The sequence below is a fragment of the Scyliorhinus torazame genome, chromosome 6 (genome assembly GCF_047496885.1).
Source record: "Scyliorhinus torazame isolate Kashiwa2021f chromosome 6, sScyTor2.1, whole genome shotgun sequence".
Lineage (NCBI taxonomy): Eukaryota > Metazoa > Chordata > Chondrichthyes > Carcharhiniformes > Scyliorhinidae > Scyliorhinus > Scyliorhinus torazame.
This window is the reverse complement of record NC_092712.1, coordinates 245,402,071-245,417,739: the sequence shown is the minus strand read 5'-3', so window position 1 is coordinate 245,417,739 and position 15,669 is coordinate 245,402,071. Positions and strand designations below refer to the sequence as shown.

Here is a 15,669-nt window from a genome sequence, read left to right as displayed (position 1 = left end):
AATTTGATAAGCCCAGCCATATCATTTATCCAGGCTTCCACGCTGGGGGGCTTTTGCCTTTCCACATTAACATGATCCTTCGCCGGGCTACTAGGGACGCAAAGGCCAGAATACCGGCCTCTTTCGCCTCCTGCACTCCTGGCTCGTCCGCTACTCCAAATAGTGCTAGCCCCCAGCTTGGCTTGACCCGGACGTTCACCACCTTAGATACTATTCTCGCAACTCCCCTCCAGAACCCGTCCAGTGCCGTGCATGACCAAAACATATGGACATGGTTCGCCGGGCTTCCTGAGCACTTCCCACATCTGTCCTCCACCCCAAAGAACCTACTCAGCCTCGCCCCCGTCATGTGCGCTCTGTGAACTACCTTAAACTGTATCAGGCTGAACCTGGCACACGAGGAAGAGGAATTAACCCTACTTAGGGCATCAGTCCACAGCCCCTCCTCAATCTCCTCCCCCAGCTCCTCTTCCCATTTACCCTTCAGCTCCTCTACGAAAGCCTCCCCCTCTTCTTTCATCTCCTGATATATCGCCAACACCTTGCCCTCTCCGACCCATACGCCCAAAATCACCCTGTCTTGAATCCCCTGTGCCGGGAGCAGCGGGAATTCCCTCACCTGCCGCCTCACAAACGCCCTTACTTGCATGTACCTGAAAGCGTTTCCCGGGGGTAGCCCAAACTTCTCCTCCAGCGCCCCTAAGCTCGCAAACGTCCCATCAATGAACAGGTCCCCCATTCTTTTAATCCCTGCCCTATGCCAGCTCTGAAACCCCCCGTCCATCCTTCCTGGGACAAACCGATGGCTGTCTCTGATTGGGGACCACACCGAGGCTCCCATCGCACCCCTGTGCCGTCTCCACTGCCCCCAGATCTTTAGCGCTGCCGCCACCACCGGGCTCGTGGTGTACCTTGTCGGCGAGAGTGGCAGTGGTGCCGTCACCAGCGCCCCCAGGTTCGTTCCTTTGCAGGACGCCATCTCCAACCTCTTCCAAGCCGCCCCCTCTCCCTCCATCACCCACTTACGGATCATCGCCACGTTGGCTGCCCAATAGTAGCCACCCAGATTCGGCAACGCCAGCCCTCCTCTACCCCTATTTTGCTCCAGGAACCCCCTCCTTACCCTCGGGGTCTTACTCGCTCACACAAAGCCCATAATGCTCATGCCTACCCTCTTAAAAAAGCCCTTGGTGATCACAATTGGAAGGCATTGAAATACAAAAAGAAACCTCGGAAGGACCACCATTTTAATCGACTATACTCTGCCCGCCAGCGAGAGCAGCAACATGTCCCATCGTTTAAAGTCCTCCTCCATCTGCTCCACCAGCCTCGTCAAGTTAAGTTTGTGCAGGGCCCCCCAGCTCCTAGCTACCTGGATCCCCAAGTATCGAAAGCTCCTATCCGCCCTCCTCAGCGGTAGGTCGTCTATCCCTCTTCCCTGATCCCCCGGATGCACCACAAAGAGCTCGCTCTTCCCTACATTGAGCTTATAGCCCGAGAAGTCCCCAAACTCCCTTAGTGGCATGACCTCCACCATCCCCTCCACTGGGTCCGCCACATACAGCAACAGGTCATCTGCATACAGCGACACTCGATGCTCCTCTCCCCCTCGGACCACCCCCCTCCATTTTGCAGACTCCCCTAATGCCATGGCCAAAGGTTCAATTGCTAGTGCAAACAACAAGGGGGACAGGGGACACCCCTGCCTCGTCCCTCGATACAGCCGAAAATAGTCGGACCTCCGCCGATTCGTGACCACACTCGCCACCGGGGCTCTATATTGGAGTTTAACCCAACTGATAAACCCCTCTCCAAACCCAAACCTCCGCAACACTTCCCATAGATATTTCCACTCTACTCGGTCAAAGGCCTTCTCCGCGTCCATAGCTGCCACTATCTCCGCCTCTCCATCCACCGATGGCATCATTATCACATTTAGGAGCCTTCGCACATTGGTATTTAGCTGCCTACCCTTTACGAATCCCGTCTGGTCCTCGTGAATCACCCCCGGGACACAGTCCTCAATCCTCGTAGCCAACATTTTTGCCAGCAACTTAGCATCTACGTTGAGGAGCGAGATCGGTCGATACGACCCGCATTGCAGTGGGTCCTTATCCCGCTTCAGGATCAAAGAGATCGTCGCCTCCGACACTGTCGGGGGCAGGGTCCCCCCCCTCCCTTGCTTCATTGAAGGTCCTTACCAGCAGCGGGGCTAACAGGTCTACATATTTCCTATAGAACTCCACCGGGAACCCATCCGGCCCCGGGGCCTTCCCTGCCTGCATGCTCCCCAGTCCTTTAACCAGCTCCTCCACCCCAATTGGTGCCCCCAAACCAGCCACCTCCCGCTCCTCCACCCTTGGGAACCTCAGTTGGTCCAAGAATCGTCGCATCCCCTCTTTTCCCCCTGGGGGCTGGGACCTATACAGCTCCTCGTAAAAGGCCTTGAATGTATCATTCACTTTCACCGCACTCCGCACCGTAGTTCCCCTGCCATCCTTGACTCTACCTATTTCCCTCGCTGCCATCCTCTTACGGAGCTGATGTGCCAGCATCATATTCATACATCGCCCCCTGTGCCTTTCTCCACTGTGCCTCTGCCTTCCCCGTGGTCAACAGGTCGAACTCCGTCTGGAGACTTCGTCTCTCCCCGAGTAGTCCCTCATCAGGGGCCTCTGCATATCTCCTGTCCATCCTTAAAATCTCCCCCACTAACCTCTCCCTTTCCCTGCCCTCTCTCTTCTCCCTATGAGCCCTGATGGAGATTAACTCTCCCCTGACCACCGCCTTCAGCGCCTCCCATACTACTCCCACCTGCACCTCCCCGTTGTCATTGGCCTCCATATACCTTTCGATGCACCCCCGCACCCTCCCACACACTTCCTCGTCTGCCAGCAGTCCCACATCCAACCGCCACAACGGGCGTTGGTCCCTCTCCTCCTCCAGCTCTAGCTCCACCCAATGCGGGGCGTTGTCTGAAATAGCTATGGCCGAATACTCCGTTCCCTCCACTTTCAGGATCAATGCCCTGCCCAGAACAAAAAAATCTATCCGGGAATAGGCCTCATGTACATGGGAGAAAAAAGAAAATTCTCTGGCCAAGGGCCTGGCAAATCTCCATGGATCTACTCCCCCCACCTGATCCATAAACCCCCTGAGCACCTTGGCCGCAGCCGGCCTCTTCCACGTCCTAGATCTGGAACGATCTAATGCTGGGTCCAACACAGTGTTGAAATCCCCACCCATTCTCAAGCTCCCTACCTCCAAGTCCGGAATGCGCCCCAACATCCGTTTCATGAATCCAGCATCGTCCCAGTTCGGGGCGTATACATTTACCAATACTACCTCCGTCCCCTGCAACCTACCGCTCACCATCACGCATCGGCCTCCATTGTCCGCTACTATGTTCTTGGCCTCAAACGACACCCGCTTCCCCACCAGTATTGCCACCCCTCTATTCTTCGCATCCAGCCCCGAATGGAACACCTGTCCTCCCATCCCTTCCTTAACCTGACCTGATCTGCCACCTTCAGATGTGTGTCCTGAAGCATGACCACGTCTGCCTTCAGTCCCTTTAAGTGCACGAACACTCGGGCCCTCTTAACCGGCCCATTTAGGCCTCTCGCATTCCACGTGATCAGCCGGATTGGGGGGCTACCCCCCACCCTCCCCCCCACCCCACCCACCCCACCCCCCCTCCCCCCCTCCACAACACCCCCCCCCCCACCCCCGCCGACTAGCCATCTCCTATCTTAGGCCAGTCCCGTGCCCGCGTCTCCCGCACCCTCCAGTCCCCCAGACGGGGAACCCCCGCCCCGACCACCTCTTCCATTTTCAGTTCCCCCTCGGCCAGTGCAGCAGCAACCCTATTGTCCCCCCCTCTCTCCCCTTCCCTCCCCGCTAGATCCGCATCTAGCTCTTTTGCTCCCCCCATACTACTTCCGTGAGTCAGTTGACTTCTGCTGACCCCGGCTTCCCCCGCCTTCCAGTTGATCTCCCCCGTGTGGGAATCTCTCCTCCTCCTTACGTTCCTCCATCCCCCCCCTCCCTAGCGTGGGAAAAAGCCAGCCCCGCCCCCTGTGGCGCAGCTCCTGTTGCGGCCTTATCCCAGTTCCCCCATCCCCGAGTCTCACCTCCCTCCAGCACCGACGCCCACATTCCCCACTATCTCATCAAAAGAAAAAAGAACTCTTCCCCCATCCCCATCCATCATCCCACCCGTGAAACATTCTTTACCCATATTTACAACCCTGTATACAGTCAACATCTCCCCCACAACCACAGCCCCTCAGTTCAAGTCCAATTTTTCGGTTTGGATAAAGGTCCAAGCCTCTTCTGGCGTTTCGAAATAGTGGTGTCGGTCCTGATAAGTGGCCCACAGTCGCGAAGGTTGCAGCATTCCGAATCTCAATCTTTTTTTATGCAGCACCGCCTTGGCCCGGTTGAAGCCCGCTCTCCTCTTTGCCACCTCCGCACTCCAGTCTCCCATCTACTGCTCCGCACCTTCTTGGCCCATCTCAGGACACTCTCTTTGTCCGCGAAGCGATGGAACCTCACCATTATCGTCCTTGGCGACTCAACAGCCTTGGGTCTCCTCGCCAGGACCCGGTGAGCCCCTTCTAGCTCCAGGGGGCTCGGGGAAACCTCCGCACCCATCAGCGAATGGAGCATCGTGCTCACATATGCCCCGGCATCAGCCCCCTCCACTCCTTCGGGGAGACCCAGAATCCGGAGATTCTTCCTCCTCGACCTGTTCTCCAGGACCTCGAGTCTCTCGGCCCACCTCTTGTGCACCGCCTCGTGCGCTTCCATCTTTACCGCCAGGCCCAGGATCTCGTCCTCGTTCTCATTAGTTTTATCCCTCACCTCACGGAGCTCCACCGCCTGGGCCTTCTGGGTCTCCTTCAGCCCCTCGATCGCCAACAGCATTGGTGCCAGCACCTCCTTTTTAAGCTCCTCCACGCAGCGCCTGAGGAACTCCTGCTGGTGCGGCCCCCATGCTGCTTGATCTCCGTCCTCCGCCATCTTGATTTTTCCCCCTCGTTTTTGCCGCTGCTCCAAAGCCTCTTTCTCCGTCGCTCCACCGCTAATCCCCGCCATGCGACGTAACCTTCCCACACGGGATTCAATCAAAAAATTTCCATTGGGGCTCCTCCGGAGAGCCCAAAAGTCCGTTATAGCGGGAGCTGCCGAAATGTGCTAACCGGAAGTCTGAGTATTCTAAAACTTACAGAATTGTGATCACTATTCCCGAAGTAATCCCCAACTGAAACTTCAACCACCTGGCCGGGCTCATTCCCCAACAGCAGGTCCAGTATGGCCCCTTCCCGAGTTGGACTATTTACATACTGCTCTAGAAAACCCTCCTGGATGCTCCTTACAAATTCTGCTCCATCTAGACCTCTGACACTAAGTGTATCCAAGTCAATGTTGGGAAAATTAAAATCTCCTATCACCACTACCCTGTTGCTCCTACATCTTTCCATAATCTGTTTTCATATTTGTACCTCTATCTCACGCTCGCTGTTGGGAGGTCTGTAGTACAGCCTCAACATTGTTACCGCACCCTTCCTATTTCTGAGCTCTGTCCATATCGCCTCACTGCTCCATTCCTCCATAGTGCCCTCCTTCGGCACAGCTGTGATATCCTCTCTGACCAGTAATGCAACTCCTCCACCGCTTTTACCTCCCTCTCTAACCTGCCTGAAGCATCGATCTCCTGGGATATTTAGTTGCCAATCATGCCTTTCCCTCAACCAAGTCTCAGTAATAGCAATGACATCATACATGGGCCGAGTGGCCTAATTCTGCCCCTATGTCTTACGGTTATCAAGCAAGTCATCAAGCACCTATCTATTCTAATTGCATTTTCCAGCACGTGGTCCATAGGCTTGCATGCTATGGCATTTCAAATGCTTATCTAAATGCTTCTTAAACGTTGTGAGTGTTCCACCTCTACCACCCTTTAAGGTAGAGAGTTCCAGATTCCCACCACCCTCTGGGTCAAAAAGTTTTTTTTCCCGTCCAAGTCTCTTGCCCCTTACCTTAAATCTATGCTGTCTGGTTGTTGACACCTCTACTAAAGGGAAAGGTTTCTTCCCATCTACCCTATCTATGTCCCTCAATTTTGTACACCTCACTCAAGTCCGCTCGAAGGAAAACAACCTCAGCCGAACCAGACTCTCTTCATAGCCGAAACGCTCCAACCCAGACGATATCTCCTCTGCATCCTCTCAACTGCAATTACATTCTTTCTGTAGTGCGACGACCAGAACTGCACAGTACTTGAACTATGGCCTAACAAGTGCTTTATACAACCCCATCATAACCCCCCTGCTTTGGTTAGTCATCCCAAAATGCAATACCTCACACTAACTTCCATTTACCACTGTTTTGCCTCTCTGACCAGCTCGACTATATTGCCCTGTAATCTAAGGCTTTCCTCCTCACTATTTACTACATCACCAATTTTCATGTTATCTGCAAACCTATTGATCATAGCCCCTACATTCAAGTCTAGATCATTAATGTACACCACAAACAGAAAGGGACCCAGCACCATTCCATGCAAGACATTATTGGGCACAAGCTTCTAGTCACAAAACCAACCTTCAACCATCACCCTCTGCCTCCCGTTATTGAGCCACTTTTGGATTTAATTTGCCAAATTGTCCTGAATCCCATGGGCTCTTACCTTCTTGCTTTTTTTTAAAAGCAAATTCTTTTTCAATTTCTTTTTATCCTGTTAACTTGTTTCTACATCTAATAACCAAAATTTTGATTTGGTATATAAGTCATCTACATTGCAAACAATTCCTGTGCTTCATGCAAAGTCAATAATGTACATAATTCTTACTCGATAGTTGGTGATAGAGGACCTGTGAGCTTTTCTTCATGGTATCATCTGCTCAAGCTTGCCCTCCACTTTATTCATGATGCACTCTAGAAATTAAAATAAAACACTTGTGTTAAACAGTATATAGAAATTATGTAACCAAATTCTATGACACATTGAAAATCTCTACCATGAACATAGTAACATTTCAGATCCTAGGGTTTACAATTTGGAGAATATTATAAAGTCTGAAAGGAAACTTACTGAATTCTGTACAAAGAATCTAGCAAGCTAATTCGCATTCTTGTGTTAAAATTCTCCCATGGTCATCCTCTTTCCTATCGCTTCATCCCAACATCTTTTCTAAATTCCCACTGTTCTCCAATTCTGGTCTCGAATGCACCCTTGATTTCCATTGCCCCAGCAAGGTCAGTGGCCACGCTTTCAGTTGCCTAGGCTCTAAGATTTTCAATTTCCTTTTTAAACCTCTTAAGCCTTGCTACCTCTCTCTCTCTCCTCACTCAAGGCCCCACATAAACGCAAGGTGTTTGTGTATTCCTGGAGCCTTTTCACATGCTTGCCCACACGTTAGCACAGTGGTTAGCACTGTTGCTTCACAGCTCCAGGGACCCGGGTTCGATTCCCGGCTTGGGTCACTGTCTGTGCAGAGTCTGCATGTTCCTCTGTGTCTGCGAGGGTTTCCTCACACAGTCCAAAGATGCGCAGGTCAGGTGGAGTGCTCATGCCAAATTGCCCTTTGTGTCCAATAAAAAAGGTTGGGTGAGTTTCCTGGGTTACAGGGATAGAATGGAGGTGTAGGCTTGGGCAGGGTGCTCTTTCCAAGGGCCGGTGCAGACTCGATGGGCTGAATGGCATCCTTCTGCACTGTAAATTCTATAATTCATGACCCTGCAGAGATTCATCAGTCAACACAACAATACTGCTTCCTATGTCAATTGGAAAGCAAAAAAACTTATTACAATTGGATAATGCTCAACTGTCATCCACACAACCATTTTTCTTCTATTTTTAATTGTTTCATATCCGATAAAGAAATATTCAAGAAACATTACAGAAAAATCTTATCAGTTTTACTGTCCAATAACTCTCCAGGATTCCTGGGAAAATTCCTTACTAGCAAACAAGATAAAAACTTAAGGCCCAAAACCGTGGAGATTTTTACATCTGAGTGAGAAGGACGTTTCTTTTATCTCTCACGTCCATCAGGTCTACTCTCAAATTGACTTTCTTTGTGGTGGGTAGGTCTCTCCTTTCTGGGATGAGGCAATAGCTATTTCCGATCATGCTCTACACTTTGTGGACTTGGTGTTGGGGCCCATCCTAGATGATGGGGGAGCCCAGCACATCATCTCAAAAGCAAGGTTGAGGCATTTGCAACAATCTTCAGCTAGAGGTGTTGAGTGGATTATCCATCTCGGCCTCCTCCAGAGGTCCTCAACATCACAGATGGTGCAGCCAATTTGATTCGCTCATGTGATATCAAAAATGGCTGAAGGCATTGGATACTGCAAAGACTCTGGGCCTGGATAATATTCTGGCAATAGTACTGAAGACTCGTGCTCCAGAACTTAGTATGTCCCTAGCCAAGCTTTTCAAGTACAGCTATAACACTGGCATTTACCCAGCAATGTCCTTTACACAAAAAGCAGGACAAATCCAACTCAATTATTGCCCCATCAATTAAATCTCTATCATCAGTTAAGTGATGGAATGGTTCATCAACAATGTGATCAAGCGGCATTTGATTATCAATAATCGGTTCACTAATGTTCAGTTTTCGTTCCATCAGGGTCACTCAGCTCCTGACCTCATTACAGCCTTGGTTTAAACATGGAAAAAAAAGGAGTTGAACTTCGGAGGTGAGGTGAGAGTGCTGCCCTTGACAGCAAGGCCACATTTGACCCAGTGCAGCTTTAAGGAGTGTTATAGGTCCGGGTTTACAGAACCTCAAAATGTTTCATGGAGTTCAACCGACCCACAACTTTTAATAGATTGTGGTGTGGGAAGCTCACGGCGTACTCTCCAGGTGTGATACTGCAGAAATGGACAAGTGTTTTTTAAAACAAAACAATGTTTATTCTATGAACTCAAGTTAACCCTTTTAAAACAAACATTGAATATCTTAACACCCATTACTTCAAAGAAACCCCAAAAGACTACAACACTAAATAATCCTTTAAACATCCAAAAGACGGACTTCCGGGTGCGGCGATGGCCAGCTAAGTCGCACGTTTCGGCACCTCCCGTTTTAACGGACTTTTGGGCTCTTATGGGGAGCCCCAACGGCAATTTTCGAAGGCTAAACCCACTGTGAGACGACATAGAAGGGAGTCCCCCCGGATGTGAATGGATAGAAGAGATAATAGTGGCCAGATTGTGGAGTTGCACCTCTCAACTTATTTTATGTTGCCCAGTTCTTGCTTGAGAAGACATTTGACATGAACCATACTCATTTTGTTTCATCATATATTCTACCTCCATTGTCATGCAAGGAGTTGTGGTTTTGATTACCCTACCTTTCGCCCTTGTTGGAATCTACCTAGCTTGTACTGGAAGCATCCCTTCCTCAAGGATCATCTCTTGTTCTGTTACAGTTATCCAGTCTTAGATTCCATTTTATCCTGGCCAGATCTTGACTCATCCCACTGACATTAGTCTATTATTCAATTTAGAAGTTCTACTTTGAATTGCGTCTTGCTCTCCTCTGTTACTATTTTAAACCTTATAATATAATGACTATTCTTACCAGATTGCCCCACCACCCCATTCCTAAATCCAGCTACTCCTCCTTCCTAGTTGGTCTGAGAACACACTGGTCAAGGACGTTTTCTTGAACACGTTAAAGAAATTTCTCCCCGGCTTCCGGTGGTGGCTATGGAGTAAGTCACACATTTGGTGGCTCTCGCTCCAGTCGGACTTTTGGACCTTTTCCCCCGACTTTTTGGTTCTTTTGAGCGCTGGACCTGAAGGCATAGGCACTCAGGCACTGACTCCAGATATAGGTGTATGGAATTAAGAAGCAGAAAGAATCGTAAACAGTTGAAGAAGTGGGCAAACAAGGGCAGTTTAGAAGCTGCTGCTGAGGACAATATGGCCGATGCCCGGACCCCGGTGCAGACATCCCAGCCAACAATGGAGCATCTGCTGAAGGTCATCCTAGAGGGCTTCACCGCGTTGAAACGGGATAGTTTAGACCCGATCCAGAAATCAATTGAGCGCCTGGAGCACAGGCTGGATGCCCAGGATCGGACGATCCAGAAGCTGGAGAAGGCACTGGAGGAGTAGGAGGATCACCAAATGGTGGTGGAGGTTGAGATGGGGAGGCTGAAAGACCAACAAAAAAGGCCTCTGAAAAAGGTGGAGGACCTCGAAAATAGGTCCCATCAGCAGAATTTGAGAATCGTTGGTCTCCCGGAGACGGCTGAGGGAGAGGATGCCGTGGCGTATGTGGCAGACATGTTCCAGAAGCTGTTAGGGGAATGATGTCTTCCCTCGCCCGTTGGAGGTGGACAGGGCGCACAGAGCGCTGGCGAGGCACCCGCGAGTGCCCCCCCCCTCCCCCCTGCGAGCGATGGTGGTCAGGTTCCACAGGTTCCTGGGCAAGGAGCGGGTGCTACAGTGGGCCAAGCGCACGCAGAGTTGTAATTGGAACTATCGTGTCTTGTGCATCTACCAGGACCTGAGCGTGGAGGTGGCCAGAAGAAGGGCAGGCTACAGGCAAGTCAAAGAGATTTTGTTTAAGAAGCAGGTGAAGTTTGGGCTGCTATACCCGGCATGCCTCTGGGTCATGCATGAGGGATGGCACCATTACTTTGAGGAGCCCGAGGACGCGATGGACTTCGCCAAGAGAGAAGGGCTGGTGCCGAACTGAGGACCTTTGGACTGAAGTTAAAAAGTTACTAAGCGATGTTTACGTGTTTTTCTTGTGTCTTGTTTTTTTCCTTCTGTATTCGAGTTTTCATTGGAAAAGAGGGCAGTTAAGGTATATGGTGCTGGGGGCTTTTTGTGTTCTGATCGGGGTGGTTGGATGTGCCTATTACGTATTTTGTATTACTTGATTTGCACTCATGTCGGGGTTTTCTTTGTTCCTTGTTTTTTTTTTCAGAGCAATTGCTCGAGGATGGCTGGTTTGGGGAAGTGGTGTCGATGGGTGGGGGGGATGGGTCAAGGGAACAATAGGTGGGAGACTTGTTGGCGCCGGAGTCAAGAGTCACCAGGCTAGCTGGGTGAGCTGGTCTACGGAAGCCAGGTGGGGGGGTGTGTACATAGCCACTTTATGGCAGGGGTTAGGTTACAGGGTGGTGTTGCGAGGGGGAGGGGGGAGGGGTGTAGTTGATCTGCTGACGAGGGAGGGACTTAGGTTTAGTAACATGGAGGAGGTCGGAGGTGGGGGCTGCCAGGAGGCGACACAGGGGCTAGGGGCGACCCCAAGAAAGGAGATGGCTGATCGACGAGGGGGGGGCATGGTGCCCCCCAACCAGGCTGATCACCTGGAACGTTAAGAGGGTTAAACGGGCCGGTAGAGAGGGCACGTGTGTTCGCGCATCTAAGGGCGCTGAACGCGGACATAATAATGCTTCAGGAGACTCATCTGAAAGTAGCTGACCAGGTCAGATTAAGGAAGGGCTGGATTAGCCAGGTCTTGCACTCGGGGCTGGACACTAAAACCAGGGGGGTCGCGATTTTGGTTAATAAACGGGTGCAATTCGAGGTGGGTTGCACAATTTCAGATGGGGGAGGCAGATTTGTCATGGTGAGTGGCAAGCTCGAGGGGATGAGGGTAGTTTTGGTCAATGTATATGCCCCAAATTGGGTGATGTGGATTTTGTTAAGAGGCTGCTGGGGAAGATACATGACCTGGACTCGCACAGGCTGATTATGGGAGGTGATTTTAACACAGTCCTTGACTCCGGCCTGGACATGTGGTGTTCAAAAACGGGTAAGGTGCAGGCAATGGCAAAGGAACTGAGGGGGTTCATGGGGCAAATGAGGGGGGGGGGCTGCCCCATGAAGGGCTAGTCGGCCGACGGGGAAGGAGTTTTCGTTCTATTCACATGTTCATAAGATGTATTCCCAAGTTGATTTTTTCATCATGAGCAGGGATTTGCTGGTGGGGGTGACAGACATAGAATATTCGGCGATCGCTATTTCGGACCATGCTCCACATTGGGTTGATCTGCAGGTCTGTAAGGAAAGCTTTCAGCGCCCTCAATGGAGGCTAGATGTCTGTCTGTTGGCGGATGAGGCGGTGTGTGAGAGGGTGAGGAAATGTATGCAAAACTACCTGCAGATCAATGACACAGGGGAAGTCTCAGTGCGGTGCTCTGGGAGGTGCTGAAGGCAGTGGTGAGAGGGGAGCTGATCTCGATTAGAGCGCATAGGTACAGGACAGACAGGGCAGAAACAGACCGACTGGTGAAGGAGATTATACAGACAGATAGGAAATATGCGGAGACCTCGAGGGTAGAGCTTTTAAGGGAATGATGAAGGCGACAGACTGAGTTCGAGGTGTTGTCCACAGGTAAGGCTGTGGAGCAGCTTAGGAAGGCGAGGGGCGCAATTTATGAGCATGGGGAGAAGGACAGTAGAATGCTGGCACAGCAACTGAGGAAGAGGGAGGTGATCAGGAAAATAGGGACGGTAATCGACGGGAGGGAAAACTTGGTAGGAGAACTGGCAGGGCTGAACAAGGTGCTCAGGGAGTTCGATAGTAAGCTTTACACCTCGGAACCCCCTCCGGGGCCCGAGGGGATGAGTTAAGGGGCTGTTCAGGGGAGTTTTGGGAAAGGTGGGGGATGTTTGTGACCGTGTTTGAGGGGCTGTTCATCGCAGGGGGGGGGGGGGGGGTGAAAAAGGGGGAAAATCTGTACAGACTGTTTGGTTGATTGTAGGGAAGGATGTTTCCCGGGGTGTTTATTCGATGCAACCAGTTTTGATACATGTTTGTAATAAAATGCATTTTTTAAAAAATGACTTGACAATTTTTATATTCAGCGCCCCAACTGATGAAGGCCAGCATGCTCCTTGACCACCTTATGTGTTGCCACTTTCAGTGATCGGTGGATATGCACACCCAGATCTCTCTGCCAGTCAGTACTCTCAAGAGTTCTACCATTTATTGTGTCATTCCTACATGCATTTAAAAGTGCATTACCTTGCATTTGTTCGGATGAACTCCATCTGCCATTTCTCCGCCCAAGACTCCAATTAGTTTATATCTTGCTGTATCCTCTGACAATCCTCTTCACTATCCGCAACTCCACCATTTTTGTATCATCTGCGAACTTACTAATCAGGCCAGCTACATTTTCTTCAAATCATTTATACACACCGCAAACAACAAAGGCCCTGGAACTTATCCCTGTGGATCGCCGCTAGCCACAGCCTTCCATTCAGAAAAGCACCCTTCTTCTGCCACCCTCTGTCTTCTGTGCCGGAACCAGTTCTGTATCCAATTGCCAGCTCTCCTCTGATCCCATGTGACTTCACCTTTTGTACCAGTCTATCATGAGCTACCTTGTCAAAGGCTTTACTGAAGTCCATGTATACAACATCTACTGCCTTTCTCTCCTCGATCATCTTTGTCACTTCCTCGAAAAACTCGATAAAATTAGTGAGGCATGACCTCCCCGTTAATAAACCATGCTGTCCATCACTCATAAGTCCATTTCTTTTTAAATGTGAGTAAATCCTATCTCTAAGAATCTTTTCCAATAATTTCCCTACCACTGACGTAAGGCTCACCGGCCTATAATTTCCTGGATTATCCCTGCTGCCCTTCTTAAACAATGGAACAACATTGGCTACTCTCCAGTCCACTGGAACTTCACCTGTAGCCAATGAGGATACCAAGATTACTGTCAAGGCCCCAGCAAATTCCTCCCTTGCCTCCCTCCGTTTTCTTGGGTAGATCCCATCAGACCCTGGGGACTTACCTACTTTAGTGCTTTTTAAGATGCGCAACACCTCCTCTTTATTAATATTAACATGACTCAGCATATCTACACACTCTACCCTATACCCCTCATCCACCAAGTTCTTCCCTTTGGTGAATACTGAGGCAAAGTATTCATTTAGTTTCTCGCCCATTTCCTCTGGTTCCATACATAGATTCCCTCCAATATCCTTGAATGGACCAACTGTTTCTCTGGCTACCCTCTTGCTCTTTACATATGTATAAAACACTTTAGGATTTTCCTTAATCCTATTTGCCAACGACATTTCATGACCTCTTTTAGCCTTCCTAACTCCTACCTTGGGTTCTTTCCTACTTGCTTTATATTCTTCAAGGGCTTCATCTGTCCGAAGCCTTTTAGACCTTTTTCTTTTTAACAAGGTTCATAATGTCCCTCGTTATCCAGGGTTCCCTATATTTACCATCCTTATCTTTCGTCCTCACAGGTACATGCCGGTCCTGAATTCTAATCAGCTGACATTTAAAAGCCTCCCACAAGCTGGATGTTGATTTTCCCTCAAACAGCCTCGCCCAGTCAACACTCTCCAGACCCTGCCTAATACTGTTGTAATTAGCCTTCCTCCAGTATAACACCTTCACCTGAGGACCACTCTTGTCCTTATCCATAAGCAGCTTAAAACTTACAGAATTATCATCACTGTTCTTGAAATGATCTCCAACTGAAACTTTGATCACCAGTCAGGGCTCATTCCCCAGCACCAGATCTAATATGGCCACTTCCTGAGTTGGGCTATTTACAAGTTGTTTCAAGAAACTCTCCTGGACACGCCTTACATATTTTGCTGCATCCATGCCCCTAGTAGTAAGCTTGTCCCAGTCAATATAGGGAAAGTTAAAATCACCCACCACAACAACCCTATAATTTACGCATCTTTCCAAGATCTGCTCCTCTATCTCCTGCTGGCTGTAAAAAGCTCTGTCTGCATATCTGGGGCGAAATTCTCCCGAAACGGCGCGATGTCCGCCGACTGGCGCCCAAAACGGCGCCAATCAGACGGGCATCGCGCCGCCCCAAAGGTGCGGAATGCTCCGCATCTTTGGGGGCCGAGCCCCAACATTGAGGGGCTAGGCCGACGCTGGAGGAATTTCTGCCCCGCCAGCTGGCGGAAACGGCCTTTGTTGCCCCACCAGCTGGCGCGGAAATGACATCTCGGGGCGGCGCATGCACGGGAGCGTCAGCGGCCGCTGACAGTTTCCCACGCATGCGCAGTGGCGGGAGTCTCTTCTGCCTCCGCCATGGTGGAGACCGTGGCGGAGGTGGAAGGGAAAGAGTGCCCCCACGGCACAGGCCCGCCCATGGATCGGTGGGCCCCAATCACGGGCCAGGCCACCGTGGGGGCACCCCCCGGGATCAGATCGCCCCGTGCCCCCCCCAGGACCCCGGAGCCCGCCCACGCCGCCTTGTCCCGCCGTTCAAAAGGTGGTTTAATCCACGCCGGCGGGACAGGCAATTTATCGGCGGGACTTCGGGCCAGAGAATCGAGCGGGGGGGGCCCGCCAACCGGCGCGGCCCGATTCCCGCCCCCGCCGAATATCCGGTACCGGAGACTTTGGCAACCGGCGGGGGCGGGATTCACGGCAGCCCCCAGCGATTCTCCAACCCGGCGGGGGGGTCGGAGAATGACGCCCCTGATCTTCTATCTCCCTCTGGGTGGAAAGAACAAAAGATTTAGGGCGGAAAACAGGAGAGATTAAATAATAGAAAGAAAATAGTCCAAGGCAAAAAAAGTTGTAAAGGGATAAGCAAAGAAACAAAAGGTGTGTTTCAAGGAGGTGTAAATATGAAAAGCGGAATCTTTGCCAAAAGCTGCAGTCGGGATATCTCGGACCTTTGCAA

General features: G+C 50.7%; 1 long non-coding RNA gene across 1 annotated transcript in view; it reads right to left on the bottom strand.

Annotated features, from left to right (window-relative positions):
• The window catches only part of LOC140425363 (uncharacterized), a 184,916-nt gene extending 177,873 nt beyond the window's left edge, over nucleotides 1-7,043 (bottom strand). The window contains exon 1 of the long non-coding RNA XR_011947842.1: nucleotides 6,857-7,043. This is a non-coding gene — a long non-coding RNA (uncharacterized lncRNA). The remainder of the gene's footprint in view (nucleotides 1-6,856) is intronic.
• Nucleotides 7,044-15,669: the final 8,626 nt, after the last annotated feature.